At 45.2% G+C, this 23,276-nt stretch overlaps 1 protein-coding gene across 1 annotated transcript in view; it reads left to right on the plus strand.

The window, feature by feature from the left end:
• Window positions 1–776: 776 nt before the first annotated feature.
• HPCAL4 (hippocalcin like 4) overlaps window positions 777–23,276 on the plus strand; it is a 74,003-nt gene continuing 51,503 nt past the window's right edge. The window contains exon 1 of the mRNA XM_082247724.1: window positions 777–1,083. The gene's annotated coding sequence lies outside the window, so the exon portion shown is untranslated. The remainder of the gene's footprint in view (window positions 1,084–23,276) is intronic.

A 23,276-nucleotide genomic window follows, 5' to 3' on the forward strand; every position in this document is an offset into this window, starting at 1 on the left:
TCTATCTATCTATCTATCTATCTATCTATCTATCTATCTATCTATCTATCTATCTATCTATCTATCTATCTATCTATCTATCTATCTATCTATCTATCTATCTATCTATCATACTATCTATATTGTTTTCTGTTATCCTATTTGTAGTATCCCACTATTTATGAAAGTAATTCTTTTCAAAGACTTCAAAATAAAATAGAAAAACAAAATGGCCTGGCATCTATAGTGTAAAAGCACTCTATATGTCATACCTGTTTTATATGTTATATCTTGCTTTCTTTGTTTGCTAAGCCAGAACTTTGGGTTTTCTGCCTTAGCCAAGTAATTATATATGTAATACTACATAAATGTAAGCCGTTGCCATAGAGGCTTTTTTTCTTTTTTTCACAAGGCTGAGCCAGGACTTTATGTTTTCTATAATTTTACATCCGGTGCGATATGACATCACTATACACAGCAGAAAAACAGGCTGGATTCAGGAACATGGAATAAAAAAAAAAAAAAAAAAGAATTCACAAAAAAGGGTTAAAACTGAATGCTTGTGCAGCATACATAATTAGTAATACCCTATTTAAAAAAAAGAAAGATATGTACCACATTTTCCTTCTACACTAGTAAACGTGCATAGTAGATACGCTTGTATGTACACAACAGATGTATCTGTATTTTTATAGGCATGTATATATCCGTTGCATCATTCCATCAGAGCCCTGCACAGTTATCTAATGGATACTGTTTCCATAGAAACAATTCAATGTGTGGAGCCTGCTACTTCTCATGCAGAAAGACACAATTGCATCCTAGCCACTAACACCAGTAGCCCCTATAAGGAAGAGCAAACTGTTGAGCCACAAAGGCATCTTACCTGAATGATCGATTAGCCCACCAATGACAGAAGCTGTTCTCTACACAAGGGTGTGTCTAAGCAACTGAGTGACTGGGAAACATCGTGATCTAGATTCTGCTTAGTGCCCCCCAAAACCATTGCATCGTGACCATCAGAGACAGCTCAAGCACTAGGACAGAGGACAGAAGCGAGAGCCTGCAACGCTAAAGAACTTAAGGCTATCTTTCACTTGTCAGGTGAGTGCATATCCGCAGCTATACCATCTTCTATGATAGAGATTGTGCAGTGTACCATATGGTTTCTCTGAGATGCTTTGGACAAGTGCGTCTGCATTTTTTTTTTTTTGCGCTCCATAAATATATGATTAGTATTCATAAAAAATGTACACTGGCTTATATTTCAGCATTTCATAAAATAATTTGCATGCTACCTTCTCATGGTTGAGGGAATGAAAACAGGATGTCTCAACACTGGCTGGGTATCAGTCATTCATTTTTCTTTATATTGTGGCAATATACAGCACTGAAAAGAAGAGATGAATAGCATCCATAGTAATTCTACAGCTGTTTTATCATATCATATCAGCAAAACATTATATATATATATATATATATATATATATATATATATATATATATATATATGTAGATCTTAATGCACAAGGACAGGCATGTGTGGATGTGTGGCTAGTCAGCTACAGGTAGATAACGTATATAGAATAACAAATGGTCCTGACTTTGCTGAGAACATGGACTCAATGAGTGTGCTGTGTATACACACAAATCCTGGCACCTATCAAAGAACTGTGTGGGTTTTCAGTGTGAATACCAGTGAGGGGGGTGACAACGCTTTGCAGGGGAAAGTGAGGCATATAAACACCCTCAGAATGCACTCTGGGAGCTCTGTGTGTACCAGGCGAGGGTTGTCATGGAAACCTCCTCAGCACCAGCTCACACTTACACAGGACGGAAGATGGGGCTGATCCTGCATTTCTGAGAGGGAGAGATGGAAAAAGAGAAAGAAATAGAAGGAAAAAAAAAAAAACACGATGCACATAAATAAAACGGTGGCATAAAAATACGTCATAGCATGAAAATGGGAGAAAGCATCATTATTCCTATATTAAGTACAATAAAATGATAATGGCATGTAAACAAATACAAGGTTGTACACACAGGCAAAACAAATGCAGTTGTCAACATACTAATATTACAGACTGTGCTAAGGTAAACTGAGATAACTGTTGAAGAAGTGAAATGACTGACCCCAGGGGATACACAGAGATTAAACAAATCCTCCTACATGCGTTATTCCTGTTTATCTGCATTCTTCTCTTCTCTACATCTGTTCAGAGTACAGAATTCTTAAAGCTGGTATGAGCTGTCAGAAAAAAAAGGGGGGTGGAGAGCTGAAGTTACACTCTATAAAGGAAAAGGAATTGGCAGCACTCCGGTTGAGTCAAAATCTAGATTTATTGACTGGACATCCAAATATGACAATCGTGACAAGGTAGACGTGTTTCACACACTGACTGTGTGCTTAATCATTAAGTAGTAATGATTAAGCACACAGTCAGTGTGTGAAACGCGTCTACCTTGTCACGATTGTCATATTTGGATGTCCAGTCAATAAATCTGGATTTTGACTCAACCTGGAGTGCTGCCAATTCCTTTTCCTTTATCAAGTTTTCATGGAGGCGAGCTGGGGCATGCACCGGTGTGAGTCATCAGGCAATCACACCACCTTGAGCAGTGAGTTCTTGTCTTTTCAATTGAAGTTACACTCTGCAGAGCTCAGTGAGGAGAGCTCTGACAGCTGATTGGAGAGAAGGGACACCCTCCCTTCATACAGCACAGAGGAACAGAGCTAAGGCTGTCAATGAGCTGGAGATCCCTCCTCTGTCCCCATTGTTCTGGTGGTGTCAGCAGAAATTGTCAGCAGTGATTCATGGTGATAGGAGAGGAACAAAACAGAAGACAGAAATTACACTTAATGCTCTTAATTGAGACAAGTACACATTATAGAGGGATGTGCTTTGTTCATATTTCATTTCATGTCATGTCATATTTCATATACAAGCTCTTTAACATTTAAATCAATATGATCATTTACTTTTCAAAACGTCAACATTTCTGTCCCCATTCAATACCGTGGAAATATGCTAACAACTGCAGTAGTACAAACCATTATTAGTTATAACAAGTAACAAGCACTGTCTGTCACCAGGATTTCCTTTAACACTGCACAAACAGCAGTTCACTAAAATAATATATGGCAGTTCACTAAACTAATATATGACAGTTCACTAAATTATTATATGGCAGTTCACTAAATTAATATATGGCAGTTCACTAAACTAATATATGGCAGTTCACTAAACTAATATATGGCAGTTTACTAAATTATTATATGGCAGTTCACTAAACTAATATATGGCAGGTCACAAAATTACATTGTAATATGATTCCACTGTTTTGTGATTAAGGGAGGGCATGATAACCATATATAAATACAAAAATGTTCAATATAGTTAATTTGGTGTGCAGTTATTCACTTTAAGGTCATCACAGAGGACAAAGGGGGAATCTTTACGTCTGGAGGTAAATAGATTTAACCTTCAAATATGGAAAGGCTTCTTCACACTAAGAGATGTGGAAATGTGGAATAGACTTCCACAAGAACTAGTTCTGGCCAGCAAAGTAGATTGATTAAAAAATAGCTGGATGCATTCCCTAAATGCACAAAATATAACTGGATATCACATTTATAGGTAAAAATGTCAGAGATTATTGATACAAGGATTAGCAGATTGCCTCTGGGGGATCAGAAAGACATTTTTACCCCACTGGAGCGAATCAGACCATGCGTCATAGGTTTTTTTTTTTTTTTTTTTTGCCTTCCCCTGAAACAACTGTGGGTATCGGATTGTGTATATGGAGGTCTTGTCTTTATTTATTTTTTCAATTGGTTGAGCTGGGTGTACTGTATGTTTTTTTTTTTTATCTAATTTTGTAACTTTGTATCTGTCAATAATTATTTATGCCATATAATAAAAAAGAACACTGTGGGAATTATCTGTAATCAGGGCTGTATTTTCACCACTGGAGCCTATAGACACGCAACTTGCGATACCTCATGTAACACCCATCTACTAGGATACACTTTCATGTTTTCCTGTTCCTAACCTGACCTAAAAATATTGTGATAATGTGTAAATAACCTTATATAAGATGACTGTATCTACTGATGATTGAAAACAATGAATCTACCACTTTAGACATGTGCCTAATGGTAAATCCAGCCCTGTCTGTAAAGCACTGGCCCAAGGCAAAAATGAGGATTTCCAGTCCTATCTATCTGCTTTTTAGTGAGAAAATGAAAAAGAAGTCCACTGCAGTGTGTGAATGCAGTAAAAAAGGAAAACAAACACATAAAAAAAAAAAATGTTTAGGTACGGCTTTTTTGCATATTTACTTTGTTCCAGCTAGAACCAAATAAGTATGCATGTCTCATCCCTGGCTGATCCCTGGAGAATCTGGAGATCACTTTGTCGGCACTGCTACTGCAGTGATGGCCGTTAGCTTCTGAGTTCAATGCGGAGCAGCTGCCCTGCTGCATAGTGAACACAGGTTGCTCGCTCGGCACAGTTGCCATTCCGAGAATACTTTGCATTTTCTAAATTAATGCAAAGCATTCTCTGATTAGATGAGGTGGAGAGGTGGGGCGGTGATGTCACAACCCCCACCAAGCTGGACCAATAAAACTATGCAAAACAAGCCATACCTGAACTTCAGTTTTATTGTTATTAAAATATGCAATTTAGCACTGTATACTTATTAAACATTGATATTAAATGCACATAAAATGCACAACAATAGCACAGCCTAATACCCTGGCAATAGAAATTGGCACCAATACCCCCTGTAGTTGTAATTCTATGTGTTAGCCCAGTGATAGTAATTATATGCTCACATTACCATAGGCCTCCTACTATGGAGGCTCTCATAGATTTATAGAGTTAGGAGATAATACAGGGTGCTGTGGAGTGGCTCTGCAGCTTACGCATGTGAGCAAGCGTTTGGCTCGTGGTTGCAGAATGGCTCTTTTGACTTGAACGGGCAAGTTTAATAAGTGGTGCTGTCTTGAAAAATTAGCTGTGACTGTCACTTAAAGCATCATGGACACGGTATGTGTACAGCCCCTCTTGCTGTATAGTAGGTTTTAGGTGGACAGGCGAGGGGGGTTAAACCACGACTCAACCACCTTTTTCTTTCTGCCCCCCTGGTGAAAAAGGCCAGAGACACAAACTTCATCACTTTTTAGACTGCACACATACCTAAAATGTTTGACATTAGCACATATCAATGCCTTTTGTCAGTTATAGCTCTGTAGTTTTCTTCACCCTCTGACCCCATGCACACAGCTGTGTTAACCGCTTGATTTACCAGAAGATTTACGCCCCCTCTTCATGACCAGGCCACCAGCGCGGTCATGCAACGCTGTACCCACATACAATTTATGTAATTTTTTTCCCATGAATAGAGCTTTCTTTTGGTGGTATTTGATCACCACTGTGTTGTTTATTTTTTGCGCTATAAACAAAAAAAGTCTGACAATTTTGGTAAAAAAAATTCCCAATAAGCATATATATTGATTGGCTTACACAAACATTATAGCATCTACAAACTATTGGATATATTTATGGAATTTTTTTTTTTTTAATACTAGTAATGGTGGCGATCGGACACTAACTGACACTTTGCAGGAACCAGTGACACTAATACAGTGATCGGTGCTAAAAATATGCACTGTCACTATATTAATGACACTGGCTGGGAAGGGGTTAAACATCTAGGGCGATCAAAGGGTTAACTGTGTGCCTAGCCAGTGTTTTTGTGTAAACTGTGTGCTGCTTTTACTAGGGGACGAGATGGATTTTAATGTCTACTTTGCAGGAACACAAAATCCATCCCTTCCCCCCTGTCAGAACAGAACTCTGCCTTGTTTACATTGGCAGAGCTCCGTATTGAGTCTCTGCCTGACAATTGTGGCTGCGGTTGGACATCGAGTGCTGTGAATAACGGCGGCGAACACGTGACCCCTGCATGCGGAAGTGTGGAATCACGTGATCCGGCGCAGAGCTGCTGCCCTGTAAAACTGCTATAGGGCAGTTAGTAAGTGCCTAATCTTGCACAGAATCTTGGCAGCAAGCTCCTGCACTCCGCCTAAACTTTATGGACATACACCCGCTGATGTCTTTATGAGGTGAGATGCGAAGAGGCAGCTTGTATGGCCTTTTACTTCTCCCCAGTCTTTGAGTGCTGGTTCACATTGGTGCGATGCGGGAGCCCTGCGAATCTACTGCAGGTTCCCGCATCGCATCCGATTTGCAGGCAGTTCACACTGCCATATGCGAACTGCTGGGAGTGTCAATACAAAGTTAACGACACCCCCAGATTAGTTTGCATATCACAGTGCGAACTGTCAGTTTGGACAGGAATCGGATCACATAGGTGTGCAGACTTCCACAAGAACTAGTTCTGGCCAGCAAAGTAGATTGAATAAAAAATAGCTGGATGCATTCCCTAAATGCACAAAATATAACTGGATATCACATTTATAGGTAAAAATGTCAGAGATTATTGATGCAAGGATTAGCAGATTGCCTCCTGGGGATCAGAAAGAAATTTTTACCCCACTGGAGCGAATCAGACCATGCGTCATAGGTTTTTTTTTTTTTTTTTTGCCTTCCCCTGAAACAACTGTGGGTATCGGATTGTGTATATGGAGGTCTTGTCTTTATTTATTTTTTCAATTGGTTGAGCTGGGTGTACTGTATGTTTTTTTTAAATCTAATTTAACTATGTTGCGATGCAAATTCAGCCATACAATCTGTATGGCTGAATTTGCATCGCACAGACGTCGCATGTGATTTGCACAGCAGTGCGGGGTGAATCACATGCGATGTCTGACATCGCATATGTGTGAACTGGCACTGAATGACTAAAATGAGTGTGCATTCCTGTGACAGCAGCACATGCTCAGAATGACCTTAGCTTTCATGTAAACACACTATTAATTACATGTCAGCCCTGAGCAGTGGTGGTAGGGTCCATTACGCTATATGCATATAAACTTTAGCACAAATGTTTACATGGGTACATCATAAAATACAGCGAAAAGCAGGAAAGTAATTTTCTAGTTTAGGTAGCTAAATACTATGGAGGCTTGTACGCCTGTGACTTTCCATAATGGGCTCTGTACTGCCCATTATTTCACCAAGGTGACTGACTGCTGCCTATGAAGCGTCCAACACTTGAAGCTGTGTGTGGGAGAGTGCCTGCACATCATCAGTGACAACAGTGAGTTCCAATTTGGCACAAGCAAAGTAAACTTAGCCTTCTCACTGCTGTCACTCACAGAGCACTGGAGGCTTCGCAGGCAGCAGCCAGACACCCCGGTGGGCCAGTAGACGATGGGAGGGAGCAGTGCGGATTGCCCAGGAGTGTCAAGACAACTATATCACTATTACTGACAAAAGGCATAATGAATTGCTAAGTGTTAATTGCAAATATATATATATATATATATATATATATATATATATATATATATATATATATATATATATATATATATATATATACAATATATATATATTTTTTATGTGAGCAGCCTTAAAAGTGTTTCTTGATGACAGTATGGGGGAGATTTACTAAAACTGGAGTATGTCAAATCTGGTGTAGCTCTGCATAGAAACCTATCAGCTTCTAGGGTTTTTTTTTTTCAAAGCCTTATTGAACAAGCTGAGGTTAGAAGCTAGCTGGCCACCATGCACAGCTGCACTAGATTCTGAGTGCTCCAGTTTTAGTAAACCCCCCCGCCCCATTTGTTTAGGCCTTAGTGGGGCTTGACTGTAACTTGCTTCCTTCCCCCTGCCCTGGTGATGTCACTAACAATGCACAGAGCAGTGATGTCACCAAGGAAGAGATCCCAACCACTGTACTGACAGTAGTTACAACAGCCCACAGACTCTTAGTGCTAGTGATGCATCAGGGTGGAGCTTGTTGTGACATCATTGCGCTGTTTACGTGCAGCCATTTTGCTTACTGGCCAGAATTGATGTATTTAACGCTTATCCATTCTGTTTGAGTGCCTTTCTTTTACTACTAAAATTAGTTTTATTGGTACACACTATGTGGCACTTTTTCTTTTGATATATCTGTATATGATCTCGAGATTGAGAGTGTCCAGAGGTACTTTATATGACGAGTGGCACCATCCCAACACCAAGAGGATCCAGGCTTAAAGATAGACATAGCCCTTGGAGCAGATGCGCTGTTTAACCTTTCCTTCATAAGGAGGTCATGGCTATCTGGTAAGCCTCTGGATGCTTTTTCATGGAGGAGTTTGTGGCATCTTCTTTCAAAGCGCTGTTTTCAGATAATCATTACCACGGGGGATATTGTTTATTTCTTGGATCACCTTGCACTTTTTTCCTTACAATTTGAAAAAATGTTTCACATTGGACTTTTAAACTGTTTATCACTTTACTACTAGAGTAAAAAGAGCCCCATAAAATTCTTTAAGTATATAAACAGTAAGAAAGCGGGGCCAGAACACATTGGCCCCATAAAAGACGACAAAGGAAATTTGGCCACAGAGGACAGAGAAAAGGGGAAAGTGTTAAATAATTTCTTCTCTTCAGTATTCACAAAAGAATCGGGGGGCTACAGTAACCCAGCTTGTAATGCTAAATGAAATAATACAACTCAGGAAGTAACGCCATGGCTAACAGAAGATAGACTTAGAACTAAACTAGAGAAACTTAACATAAATAAATCACCGAGACCGGAAGGCTTGCACCCGAGGGTTCTTAAAGAGCTCAGCCAGGTGATTGCCAGACCATTATTCTTGGTCTTTAAGGATAGTCTACAGACGGGTATGGTGCCACAGACGGGTTTTGAAAAAAGCCAACGTGGTACCAATATTTAAAAAAGGGCTGAGATATATCCCGGATAACTTTAGGCCAGTCAGCTTAACATCAGTAGTCTGCAAGATTTTGGAGGGGATGTTAAGGGACCACATACAAGACTTTAGTAATGAAAACTGTATTATTAGTAGTAATCAGCATGCATTCATGAAAAATTGTTCTTGCCAAACCAATCTATTAACCTTCTACGATGAAGTGAGCTGCCACCTAGATAAAGGTCAGCCTGTGGATGTGGTGTATCTGGACTTTGAAAAGGCCTTTGACACCGTTCCCCACAAATGCTTACTGTACAAATTAAGGAATGTAGGTATGGCCCATAGGGTTAACACCTGGATAGAGAACTGGCTCCAAGGGAGAGTCCAGAGGGTGGTGATAAATGGGGAGTACTCGGATTGGGCGGGTGTGGAAAGTGGGTTCCCCCAAGGTTCTGTCCTGGGAGACCAATCCTGTTTAATATATTCATAAATGATCTAGAGGAGGGGATATCTAGTACAATCTCAGTATTTGCGGATGATACTAAACTAAGCATGCCAATATCTTCTATGCAGGATGTGGAAACCTTACAAGCGCACCTGAACAAAATAATGGGGTGGGCAACTACATGGCAGATGAGGTTAATGTTGAAAAATGTAAAGTAATGCACTTGGGCGTCAGAAACATGAAAGCAAGCTACTCACTGGGGGGGGGGGGGACCTCTGGGTGAGTCTAGGATGGAAAAGTACCTGGGGGTACTGGTGGACAACAGGCTTGGCAGTGGCCGCTGCAAGAAAAGCCAACAGAATGCTGGCATGTATAAAAAAGGGGATTCACTCCAGAAATAAAGGAATTATTCTCCCACTCTACAAGACTCTGGTCCGGCCACATCTGGAGTATGCTGTCCAGTTCTGGGCACCGGTCCTCAGGAAGGATGTGCTGGAACTGGAGAGAGTCCAGAGAAGGGCAACAAAAATAATTAGGGGAATGGAGGGCATCGGCTATGAGGATAGACTACAAGCACTGAACTTATTCTCTCTGGAGAAGAGATGATTGAGGGGGGATATGATATCGATGTACAAATACTGTACTGGTGACCCTAGCATAAGGAACAAACTTTTTAGAGAAAGGGAATACAATAAGACACGTGGCCACTCACTAAAACTAGAGGAAAAACGGTTTAACCTTAAAATAGTAAGGGGTTCTTCACTGTCAGAGCAGTAAGGATGTGGAATTCTCTTCCACAAGCAGTTGTATCAGCAGGGAGCATCAATAGTTTCAAAAAAACTATTAGATGGGCACCTTAAAGACCACAACATACAGGGGTATTCAATGTACGGTTAACAGCAAACACACACACACATAATAGGTTGAACTGGATGGACTGATGTCTTTTTTCAACCTCACAAACTATGTAACTATTTATGAGGGTTTTCAATTTGTGTTGGTTAGCACAACATGTGATTGTTACCATTGTTACCTAGCGATGCATCTACCTAAGGCTAAAGGGGATGGGGTCACTCCTCTCCCCATTGTTCACTCATTCATCAGGCCTGCACATTTAAACAGAAATGTCAAGTAAAATGCCAGCTGTATCATTTATAGTAAATATAGCTTTACTTATTCTGGAAGTGATATCACTTAGTTACCAACCTAATATTCTGCCAATAGTAATACACACTGTATTAAAATATCTGTAATGGCAATACGATATCAGCAATGCAAAATTCCATGCTAGAAGCATGTGTCTTTAATATTTGTCACCTTGTTCTACAACTCTCCCTCATGTTACTATTGCTGTCCTAGTGAGTTTTTCTATTGGGAACTAGGTGAAGATAAGGACCTTTTGACCAAGGCCTGGGGAAAAAGCATACATTTCTGCCTAGTATGGCAATCATCAAAACAGGACATGTGCACGGATAGCTAAAATACGCTGGAAAATGTTTGGGTTCCTTATCACTGATGTTTTCGTGAGTATAACTATTGCTATAACACCCTGAATGATTGTAAAGCAGTTTCTGGAGGCTCAGTACTTGGAAAGGAACTTATTTCAATGGCGTACTTCTATAGATACCAATTGTAGTGGCGGCTGGTGCTCACAATTTTTGAGGCGGCGCAAACAGAAAAATGTAATAGGCATTGCTTTGCGGCAAAAAACGCTGTAAAAAATTGCGTGACTTTGAGGTCACAAAAGTGTGAAATGGGCCTTCAGTAATTAAGTATAGCGTGCCCCCTTTCAATGCACAGTGACCAGCGTGCCCCCTTTCAATGCACAGAGACCAGCATGCCCCCCTTTCCATGCACAGAGACCAGCGTGCCCCCTTTCAATGCACAGAGACCAACGTGCCCCCTTTCAATGCACAGAGATCAGCGTGCCCCCTTTCAATGCACAGAGACCAGCGTGCCCCCTTTCAATGCACAGAGACCAACATGCCCCCTTTCAATGCACAGAGACCAGCGTGCCCCATTTCAATGCACAGAGACCAGTGTGCCCCCTTTCAATGCACAGAGATCAGTGTGCCCCCTTTCATTGCAGTGACCAGCGTGCCTCCTTTCAATGCAGTGACCAGCGTGCCCCCTTTCAATGCACAGAGACCAGTGTGCCACCTTTCAATGCAGTGATCAGCGTGCCCCCTTTCAATGCAGAGAGACCAGCGTGCCCCCTTCAATGCAGACATCATCGTGCCCCCTTTCAATGCAGAGATGCCAGCGTGCCTCCTTTCAATGCAGAGAGACCAGCATGCCCCCTTTCAATGCAGAGATACCAGCGTGCCCCCATTCAATGCAGAGATACAAGTGTGCCCCCTTTCAATGCAGAGATACCAGCGTGCCCTCTTTCAATGCAGAGATACCAGCATGCCCTCTTTCAATGCAGAGATACCAGCATGCCCCCTTTCAATGCAGAATCACCAGCGTGCCCCCTTTCAATGCAGAGATGCCAGCGTGCCCTTTTTCAATGCAGAGATACCAGCGTGCCCCCTTTCAATGCAGAATCACCAGCGTGCCCCCTCTCAATGCAGAGAGATCATCGTGCCCCCTTTCAATGCAGAGTGACCAGCGTAAGCGTCCCCCGCCCCCGCGCGAGACCAGTGCACTTACCTCAGGCAGTGACGGCTTCTTCTCAGTCCCCCAGCGTCTTCTCGAGTCGTCAGTCCTCCCGCCTCTTCCTCGGCCAATGGCATGGGGTTTGCCTTTCGGCCAATCAGGAAGCGGGAGGACCTGCTTCCTGATTGGCCAGGAGGAGGATCCGTGTGACAATAGCGAATTTTCATTCGCTATTGTCACACAATGGGTGGGCTCGGGGCGCACTGCTCTGCGCCCTGGGTCCACCCTTTGCTGAAGCCTATTAGAGCCTCTGGCTTTAATCAGGTGACAAAAAAAAAAGCCCCATTGAACTCCATGCGCCCCCAACATACCGGCCGCCACTGACCAATTGACATTGTCAGACTTGACTTTTGGAAGTAGCACTTGTGTGCTGATTAATTGCTATGGCCTGAAGAAAAATTACTTTTATCACATTTTTCCTACATAATTCCACAATTGCAATGTTAGGCAGAATTTGGTGCTGGAAGCAAAAGCATTTGGTGAAATATATGTGAATGGTGTATATTGGTGAAGGAACATCTGCTTCAAAATAAGCTGCTCGGTTATAACTTTTGTATGGGCTAGATCAGTGTTTCTCAACCTTTTTTCAGTCAAGTCACCCTTTAAAATTATGGACAGTCTCGTGTCACCCTTTGAAATTATAGGCAATCTCAAGGCACCCTTTAAAATGATGGACAGTCTCTAGGCCCCACATTCTAAAATGTGAAAAATTATTCTAATAGTTTTACAAAATGTAGCAACATCTACACGTAGGTCACCCAATGATAGAGGTGATGTTTTCTTCCAACGCAAATACACTTTTGCCCCCTGGTACTGGCTAGTATTCCAATGTTTCTCTTCTCCCTCAACAGAGAACATCATTGGTTGTTAGGATGCCAGTATCTAGAAAGTCATAGTGGTGCATAATGAAAACCTGTTGCTTTGTGTAACTAAAAGGCAAGCTTCACCCACCTGCTGGCTTGTATGCAATTTTTGATAGATTTTTAGACATTTTGCCAAGGCATCCCCTAATAAGCATTAAGACACCCTGGTTGAAAAAGGCTGGGCTAGATCTCTTTGAATTTTGCTTGGCCAGGGGCTTAGATATTTGTAATTACACATCAGGATGAATCCCCATGACTCTACACATGGTTTCAAAATATTCTACCAAATTAAAAAAAGTTTAATTTGTTTTCTAACTAAAACCAACAAGAAGGCTGAATCCATGTGTGCAGCAGACAGACAAACACTGATGTACCAAAGGTTTCAAAAGATTTAAGATTTGTTATTCTGCTGTAATTTTATTTATTCTTGTTTAGAGCTAAAACAAAGTTTCTTTTAGGAGGCCTTCCCTGCTTAATGTTGTGCCTAATAGCTTATATTTTGTAACATTCTTGTGATGTTATGTTACACCTCTAAAATGAATAAAATTGTAAAATCCACAGTTAAAATACAATGGGGTCAATTCACTAACAGTTAATCAACGGCAAATAAAATGCGGTAAAATAACGCTTGCGTTAAATCAGTGTTGAAAGTGCAATTCGCTAAGAATTTTGTAATAAACAACAAATGCGGTGTTTGTTTAATTGAGTGGCAATTACTGCATTTTTTCATGCTGTAATTTATCGCATTGAGCTGGTTGCTAAGGAGTGGGTCAGGAAGCCAGCTGTTGTGTCCTTAACAACGGATGACTCATCAACTGTCAGCGGGTTCCCTGCTAACACCTAAATGTAAAAAAAACACACCAGCAATTACAACTTATGAAAAAAAAAACAGTGTGCCCCCCCCCAATACATACCAGGCCCTTCAGGATTTTAGGGGAACCCCACACCAAAATTTAAATAAAAAAACTGGCGTGAGGTCCCCTCCAAAATCCATACCGGACCCTTATCTGAGTATGCAGCCCTGCAGATCAGGAAAGGGGAGGGGCAAGCAACCCCCCCCCCCCCCTGAACAGTACCAGGCCACATGCCCTACCAGGCCACATGCCCTCAAAGCACCTTGTCCTCATGTTGATGAGGATATGGGCCTCTTCCCCACAGCCCTAGGCTATGGTGGGAGGTCTGCGGGCGGGGAAGGCCTATTGGAATCTGGCCAGATCTTGGTTCCCCCTATGTGAATGAGCATGGATTTGACAGTTATAATATATAGTCAGGTCCATAAATATTAGGACATCAACATAATTCTAATCTTTTTGGCTCTATACACCACCACAATGGATTTGAAATGAAACAAACATGATGCGCTTTAATTGCGGACTTTCAGCTTTAATTTTAGGGTATTTACATCCAAATCAGGTGAACGGTGTAGGAATTACAACAGTTTGTATATGTGCCTCACACTTTTTAAGGGACCAAAAGTAATGGGACAGATTAACAATCATAAATCAAGCTTTCACTTTTTAATACTTGGTTGCAAATCTTTTGGAGTCAATTGCAGCCTGAAGTCTGGAACAAATAGACATCACCAGACGCTGGGTTTCATCCCTGTTGATGCTCTGCCAGGCCTCTACTGCAACTGTCTTCAGTTGCTGCTTGTTCTTGGGGCATTTTCCCTTCAGTTTTGTCTTCAGCAAGTGAAATGCATGCTCAATCGGATTCAGGTCAGGTGATTGACTTGGCCATTGCATAACATTCCACTTCTTTCCCTTAAAAAACTCTTTGGGGGGCATGGTCTGGACATGGCCGGCTGAGGCTGTGTTTTCTTGGAGCTCCGTGCCTGCCTGCTCCTAGCCCAACATATATAGTCTGTGGACGGTGGGGATGAGGTCCGTGAAGTGCCGGAAGACTAGGGACACCTCCGGGACTTCAACAACCCCTCGCCGGACCTCGGCTGGCGGTGAGATCCGGCAGTTCTTCTCTGCCTCCCTGGCTCCCGCGAGCAAGATGGCGGCAGCCCGCTCCACGCAGCGGCCTGATGTGGACTTGCATCCGGACTCTCCAGCATCCTCGGCGGCCACGGATGCTCTGCAGGATACACCCGCCGCACTCCGCCCGCTGGAACCCAGCCCGTCACTGCTCTTACATCGGGTGGAGGTGGACGAGGACCCCCGCGCCATCTTGCGCGCCCTGCCCAGCAAGGCGGACATTGAGGCCATAGTGGGTCGCCTGGAGGCGGCTCACCAGCGCGCTGTCGGGGAGGTACGACAGGTCTCAGAGCGGGTGACGGCAGGAGAGACTGCCATAAGTACTATGGATCGCAGCCTTGGAGCCCTTGAAACGGCCCATCGGGCTCAGGCTGAAGCAACTACCGCCATGCAGCTACACATGGAGGACATTGAGGATCGTAGCAGACGTAACAACGTTCGGATCAAGGGTTTCCCTGAGGCAATAGGCCCTGATGACCTCACTGAGACTTTCTCTGCCATCTTTGCCCGACTTTTGGGGGACTCACTTCCTGCCAACTTGGAATTTGACCGCTTGCATAGAGCCCCTGGGTCCCCGTTCTCCTGTTCCGGAGAGACAGAGGGATGTGATCTGCCGCCTGCACAGATTCTCACACCGTGAACTCATCATCCAGAAAGCTTAGGACACAGGTACACTGGACTTTGATGGTGCATCTTTGAAATTACTGCCTGACCTATCCAGGGCTACCCTGTATCGCCGGGCATTGCTTCACCCTCTTTTGGACTTAGCCAGGAGAACCGGGGTCACCTACCGCTGGGGTTATCCACTCTCCATCACATTCCGCAAGCCCAACTCCTTCTTTACGCTGCGGTCCCAGGAGGAGCTTCCGGCGCTGTTTGCCTTCCTGGAAGCAGATCCTATTCAAGTACCGAACTGGCTCATCCTGCTGCCTCGTCCCTCTGACCGTTGGACTGCACCGTCCAGCGGCCCATTTGGTTCCCCCCACCCGCAGCGGACCCAACGAGGATCTAGGCCACGGGTCCCGGAGGCCCCCAGGGAACTGTAGTGCACCCTCTCCGCTATGTTACCTGGACCTTTTCTCCTGGCTGCTCCGTCCCCTGCCGTTGCCTCTGCCAGCATTGGACAGCTGTCTCTCCGGTATCAGGTTTGATTGATGTTCCCCCTTGCCCCCAGGCGCCTTGGCTGATCTTCCCTCCATGGCCCACGGATTGATACTGCCCCTTCCCTGACGGTGGGATCAGGTTGTTTGGGTCCCCCATTTTCCCCCGTTGTCGCCTGGTCAGACTCTGATGATGCCGGCGGGTGGCTTTGCCGCCCCCCCCCCCCTCGGGTCCCTGTGGGTGCTCGGGGGCTGGGACTGAACTGCCACCTGGACCTTCCTCGGCCCCCCCTGTTTTCACTGTGGGGTCGGGGGCTTTCAATTGGTCTGTTGTCCCCCATTGCCCGCTGGGGATGTGGAAATTGAGTCGGATCAACGGGGTGGGGGGAGGGGGAGGCAGGGGATGTGGGATGCCTTCTGCAGTTGTGCGGGACCTGTTTTTTTTTTTTTCTCATGCCCTGCTGGGGACGGATCGCCTGGATGGGATGGGGGGGGGCTATGGAGAGGACACATTTCCCCACTATGGGGCCTGCCTGTGGGCCGGGTGACATGAGAGAAGTCTTCCCCCCCTTGTTCCATGAAGGGCAGTTGCCTTGGGGTTGTACATTATTTCCCTTACTGTTGCTGCTGGGAGATCCAGGCGATCTGAGCCCCGAACAGCTTATTGTTTCTTGTTTTCTTCATGTGCACTTTTCTTTGTTATCTATATTGCAATGTGTGGTCTCCCTGGGGTGGGATGGTGTTCCCTTGCAGCACCCCCGCCCTGGGGCGTCCCGCCCATTTTCTACCTGTTTACACATGAACTGTTTTATGTTTATTATGCACTGATTTTTTATTGGTTCTTTTGACCTCTCGTGGGACCGCTGACTGGGGGGTCTTGCGCTGATTTCCAGCCTTGCTGTCTGCCTGCCCTATCTTTACCCTGACTCTCTATCCTATTTTGTTTGCCGTGGTCTGCGTTGTGCCCCCGCTGCTCCCGCATTTCTCTACCTCTCCCTCCTCAATCCCCTTTTTCATTTTATCCTGCTGCTTGTCGGGCTGGGCGGGCAGCCGGACTCCAGTTCTTTGAGTTGCGCCGTCTCCGCTCTCGACCCCCCATAGGTTAGCACGCGGTGAGCTGATTGTCTCTCAGTGCAGGTGCAGTTCTCCTGCTTTCTAGTGCCTTCAGGGGATTTCCTATCTCCTTTCTCCTACCTGCTACTCCCTCTTGCCTTTTCTCTCCTTTCCTTCTCTTATTTTGTGACCTCTTCCCCCTTACCCCCTCACACTTTCGCCTTCCCCCACCACTACATTCCCTCTTACCTTCCTTCTCCCCCCGCTACCTTTGCCCCCCCTTTTTTTTTCTCTTTCCCCTAGGGTGTAGTGGGTGCCGTGCTGGGCTATGGACTCTCTTAAATTGATCTCCCTAAAAGCCAAGGGGCTCAATATACCAGAAAAGCGGAAGGTTCTTCTTAATGAATTGCACCGCCAACTGCACGCGGTTCGTACTACTGAGATCAATTCGATCACTTTTTCGGATCACGCGCTAATCTCCCTGACTTATAGCCTTTCGGAGGGTACGGGTGTGGGGACCAGGGTGTGGCGTCTTAGCGACTCCCTGCTGCAAAATACAGAGGTACACGCTGAGATCCTTCGGGAGCTAACGGAGTACTTCCGTGAAAATACCACGGAGGACAGTGATCCTGGCATGATCTGGGAGGCCCACAACACGGTGATGCGGGGCCTCTTCATCAGGCATGGCTCATGTCTTCAAAAGGCCCACTTACAGCTATTGGAAAAGCTTCTTGGTGAGATTCACACTCTTAAAACCAGACATAAACACTCCCTGACCAGAGAGGCGGAGATGGAGCTGATCTCCCTTCGCCAAAAGGTGAAAGACCTTCTTTTCGCGAGGGCGAAAGCGGATCTCCAAAGGTCTCGCCAGGCGTTCTACTCCTCTGGAGATAAATGTGGTTGATTATTGGTGGCCTCTGTCCGTGCGCAGAGACTGGCCAACTACATCCCTCACGTCCAGTCGGCCGAGGGACGGAAGGTGGCACTGCCTAGACTGATAGCGGAGGAATTTAAAGCGTTCTATTCCAACCTTTATAAATTACCTGCTCAGATGGCTTCTCTGGCGCAAATAGATGACTATGTAACAGCAGCGCGCCTGCCTTGTCTTTTTCAGGAGGAGAGGGAACAACTGGAAGCCCCAATATCTATGTTGGAACTCCAGGGGGCACTGGGTTTGTTTAAAGTGGGCAAGGCCCCGGACCCGGATGGCTTCACCCTCCCTTACTATACAACCTTTTTTCAGATCCTGGGCCCACACTGGTTGGCCTGGCTCAACCTCCTGGGTTCTAACAGATCTGCGTTTCCTCTCTCCGAGCTCATATCTCCCTCATACCGAAGGAGGGGAAGGACCCAGCACTCTGTAGTAGCTACCGCCCGATATCTCTACTGAATGTAGACCTGAAAGTTTTCTCGAAGATAATTGCAAATCGCCTCGGGCCTCTCATGCCGCGCCTGGTTCACCTGGATCAGATGGGGTTCATTCCAACTAGGGAGGCGCGTGACAACACCTCTAAGGTGCTTAATATCATACACTTAGCGCTCACGTCCTGCGTTCCCTGTGTCCTTCTGATCACGGACCCGGAAAAAGCTTTTGACCGCGTCAGCTGGCGGTTTATGACAGCCACGCTGCGGTCAATTGGTCTCGGAACCACTATGATGTCATGGATTGGACACATTTATACTGGCCCTACCGCCCAAGTGAAATGTAATGGGGTACTTTCGGACTCCCTCTCTATCACTAACGGCACCCGCCAGGGATGCCCGCTCTCCCCCTTGCTTTTCGCACTTTCCTTGGAACCTTTTCTCTGCAGGGTTAGAGCCAACCCCGATATTAGGGGGCTGAAAATAGGGGACGTGGAATGCAAGGTCTTGGCCTATGCAGACGATATGATGTTTTCTCTCTCCAATCCAGTAATCTCTGCCCCCAACCTCCTTAGAGAACTGGAGCTTTACGGCGCCTGTTCTAACTTAAAGGTTAACTACAGCAAATCGGAGGCAATGGGGGTGTTGATGCCGTCTGCACTTCTGGCTCAGGTGACGTTGTCCCTGCCACTTCGCTGAACTCAAACAGCGCTGACTTATCTGGGTAACCGCATAGCCCCAGATCTCTCGAAGCTCTACAGTCTTAACTCCTCCCCGCTGTTAGCGACTCATGTCTTGGGCCCGGAGGCATTCACTCTAGGTTCGGGCGATGCAATCTTATCAAGATGTCGGTACTCCCCAAGATCTTATACCTTCTCCAGGCTCTTCCGATCAAGCTACCATCGATTGTCTTCAGGCAGCTTCACTCCCTCTTTGTATGATACATTTGGCGCTCTGGATCGCCCTGCATAGCTCGCTCCCTCTTATCCCTTCCTAAGCGATACCGCGGTCTAGCCCTCCCAAATGTATCCAAGTACTACCAGGCAGTCCATCTCGGACGTCTGTTGGACTGGCGTAGGCATGGGGCGAATAAGCTGTGGGTCCGCTTGGAAGAGGCCCAATCAATAATCCCTCTGGGTGGGGCTCTGTGGTGTCGAGAACATTGCCCACCATCTCTCAAATCTCACCCGACGATTGGCGTCACCCTTGCTGTGACAGCCTCACTCCTCTCTCACCCAGCTCACCCAGCTCCCATCTCCACTCCCACCTCTCCCCTGTGTCCAATCTTGGGCAACCCGGCCTTTCGGCCTGGCGTGTCGGACCGGACGTTTCAACCCCTGTTGACCTTAAACCGGGGCACGGCCGCACTTTTCTTGTGCTCGGATGGCTGGCCCACGATCAAAGCACTGACTGCGCCTACCGGCCGCTATGCGTTGAATTTCTGGCAAGCGGCTTAACTCCACCACTTTCTCCACTCTTTACCTACGCCAGACCTTTTCAGCAGGGAACTCACTGCTTACGAAGTTTTGTGCTCTGGGGACGGGATCCTGCCCCACACCCTCTCGCAGGCTTATACTCTTTTGGTGTCTCCTGCGGAAGACTATACCCCTGCCTTTATCTCCAAATGGGAACGAGATTTAAAGCTGACGCTCTCACCATCTCAGCGCCTAAACCTTTCCACTATTGCATTGAAGACACCGACCTGTACAAAATTGCAGGAATCTAACTACAAAGTGCTGACGAGGTGGTATAGAGTGCCGTCTCTTCTGAGTAAGATGTTCCCGGGGACGTCTGACACATGCTGAAGGTGTCAGGAGGAGCGGGGTATCCTCCTCCACATTTTTTGGTCCTGCCCTACACTCCGGAGTTTCTGGTCTGCGGTTGGCTCCCTTTTACGTGACCTCACGGAACACAACATTCCAGACACCCCGGCCTTTTTTCTCCTGCAACTGTCGAGCATACCGCTGAGGAAATATAAAAAATCGATCGTACCCCATGTATTGTCCGCGGCGAAGTCTTGCATTCCGGTTTACTGGAAGACTTCCCAGATACCCACCATCAGGGATTGCATGCGCAGGTTGGAGGACATCAATAAGATGGAGGACCTGACCCTCACGGCGCTACATAGACGTGACAAATACGAAAAAATATGGGGTTACTGGAATATGTTTCTCATCTCTGACAGGGGTAAAGCCCTGATATGCTCGTGAGCTCTGCTGGAGTACATAGCTTGATGGGGTGTGCTGGCCTGGAGCGACATCCCACTGCCCCTGCCCCCAAAACTCTTTGGTTGCTTTCGCAGTATGCTTCGGGTCATTGTCCACCTGCACTGTGAAGCGCCGTCCAATGAGTTCTGAAGCATTTGTCTGAATATGAGCAGATAATATTGCCCGAAACACTTACGAATTCATCCTGCTGCTTTTGTCAGCAGTCACATCATCAATAAATATAAGAGAACCAGTTCCATTGGCAGCCATACATGCCCACACCATGACACTGCCACCACCACCATGCTTCACTGATGAGATGGTATGCTTTGGATCATGAGCAGTTCCTTTCCTTCCCCATACTCTTCTCTTCCCATCACTCTGGTACATGTTGATCTTGGTCTCATCTGCCCATAGGATGTTGTTCCAGAACTGTGAAGGCTTTTTTAGATGTTGTTTGGCAAACTCTAATCTGGCCTTCCTGTTTTTGAGGCTCACTAATGGTTTACATTTTGTGGTGAACCCTCTGTATTCACTCTGGTGAAGTCTTCTCTTGATTGTTGACTTTGACACACATACACCTACCTCCTGAAGAGTGTTCTTGATCTGGCCAACTGTTGTGAAGGGTGTTTTCTTCACCAGGGAAAGAATTCTTTGGTCATCCACCACAGTTGTTTTCTGTGGTCTTCTGGGTATTTTGGTGTTGCTGAGCTCACCGGTGCGATCTTTCTTTTTAAGGATGTTCCAAACAGTTGGTTTGGCCACACCTAATGTTTTTGCTATCTCTCTGATGGGTTTGCTTTGTTTTTTTTCAGCCAAATGATGGCTTGTTTCACTGATAGTGACAGCTCTTTGGATCTAATTTTGAGAGTTGACAGCAACAGATTCCAAATGCAAATAGCACACTTGAAATGAACTCTGGACCTTTTATCTGCTCCTTGTAAATGGGATTAAGAGGGAATAACACACACCTGGCCATGGAACAGCTGAGCAGCCAATTGTCCCATTACTTTTGGTCCGTTAAAAAGTGGTAGGCACATATACAAACTGTTGTAATTCCTACATCTTTCACCTGATTTGGATGTAAATACCCTCAAATTAAAGCTGAAAGTCTGCAGTTAAAGCACATCTTGTTTGTTTAATTTCAAATCCATTGTGGTGGTGTACAGAGCCAAAAAGATTAGAATTCTGTTGATGTCCTAATATTTATGGACCTGACTGCAGGTAAGTGGCTGAGCCGACTGGCGACATCACCTGGTGGCACCTCCCTCTTGTAAAGTCACCGATTCAGCATGTACGCGGTGGGTGACATCACAAGGGGGCAGTGCCACCAGGTGACATTGCCGGGTGGGTCCGCTCCATAGCTATTAAAGAAATGTCACACGGCAGGCCGGGCAGACCGTGGGAGTGTTTCTGGCGAGTGGAGCTTTTTAAATTTTTGCGGAACCTGCGGTGTCATGATTCTACATCAGGGACAGTTTTGTTAATAACTTATTCACTTTTACGGTGAATTGGTACTATGAACCTCATACTCATTCACATACGGGATCTGGGGACCCTTTGTTCCAGATTCCGATAAGCCCTCACCAACCACAGCCCAATGTTGTGGGGGCAGAGCCCCCCAGCCCCAAAGACCCCCCTATATTGAGGGCATGTGGCCTGGTATGGTTCAGGAGGGGGCGGGCGCGCGCTCGCTCGCTCGTATCCCCCCTTTCCTGACCTGCAGAGCAGCATGTGCGGATAAGGGTCTGATATGGATTTTGGGGGACCCCACACCATTTTGTTTTTACATTTTGGCGCTGTTTTATTTTCATAATTTTTTATTACCGGCATGTTTTTTTTACATCTAGCTGCCAGTGGTGAACCCACTGACAGCGGATGAGTAATTCGTAGTTAAGGACGCGGTGGCCGGCTTCCCGGCCCGCTCCTTAGCAACCAGCTAATAGAGGGGACCCACATGCTGTTTCTGATAAATACCACATATGATACCGTCAGCAAAACCCTAATGATCAATATTGCATGTTTTTTTACTCTCTGTTCCATTTGTGAATTGGACTTAATAGCTTACTGCATGTTTTTTTGCCGATATTTACCGGCAGGTTTTTCATTTTGCTGTAAATATGGCATTTTCTTGTGAATTGGACTTTATTTACCGCATGTGATCATTTATGCAAATTAGGTATATGACCATGTTATTACATGTGGTAAATGCTAGTGAATTGACCCCAATGTCCACAAACTAAACAGTCGTCTAGCTCAGATGTGCATAAAGCTGTCCATAGATGGATCAAAATTGAGCCGGTTCAGCAGGGACTAGCCAGATTTCGATCCATCTATGGTCATTTCCGTTCAAGAGGAGTCAATCTAATGAAAAACTCCTCTCAAAACAGGACTGTTGGTATATTTTCATTTTATCAGCAGTTGCAACCAATTGGTTGCAGTTCTAATCAGTGTATTCTGACAGCAGAAGAGTCCCGCTGTCAGAATACAATAGGTGCAGTGGAAAGGATTCCTTTATCCACCACAAGCATGTGGATGAAGGAATCAGTTTAGCTTTTTCTTAATCAGCTGGCTGTCTATTAAAAAAAATCAATTTATGGCCAGCTTAACTGCTTTGAAATTTGTCTGTTGTGCATTTGGCACCCATTTACACACAAAACTGGCTAATTGGAAATCCCAAGCATGGGAGCTGTGGTTCCCACACAGGTCCAGCGGAGAAAATAAACCCAAATTAAGTTGGCTATAGATGGTTTGAATCTAGGCCAGATCAGCAGGGACTGGCCGAGATTCG

The sequence above is a fragment of the Pelophylax lessonae genome, assembly GCF_965119305.1.
Source record: "Pelophylax lessonae genome assembly, chromosome: 2".
NCBI lineage: Eukaryota > Metazoa > Chordata > Amphibia > Anura > Ranidae > Pelophylax > Pelophylax lessonae.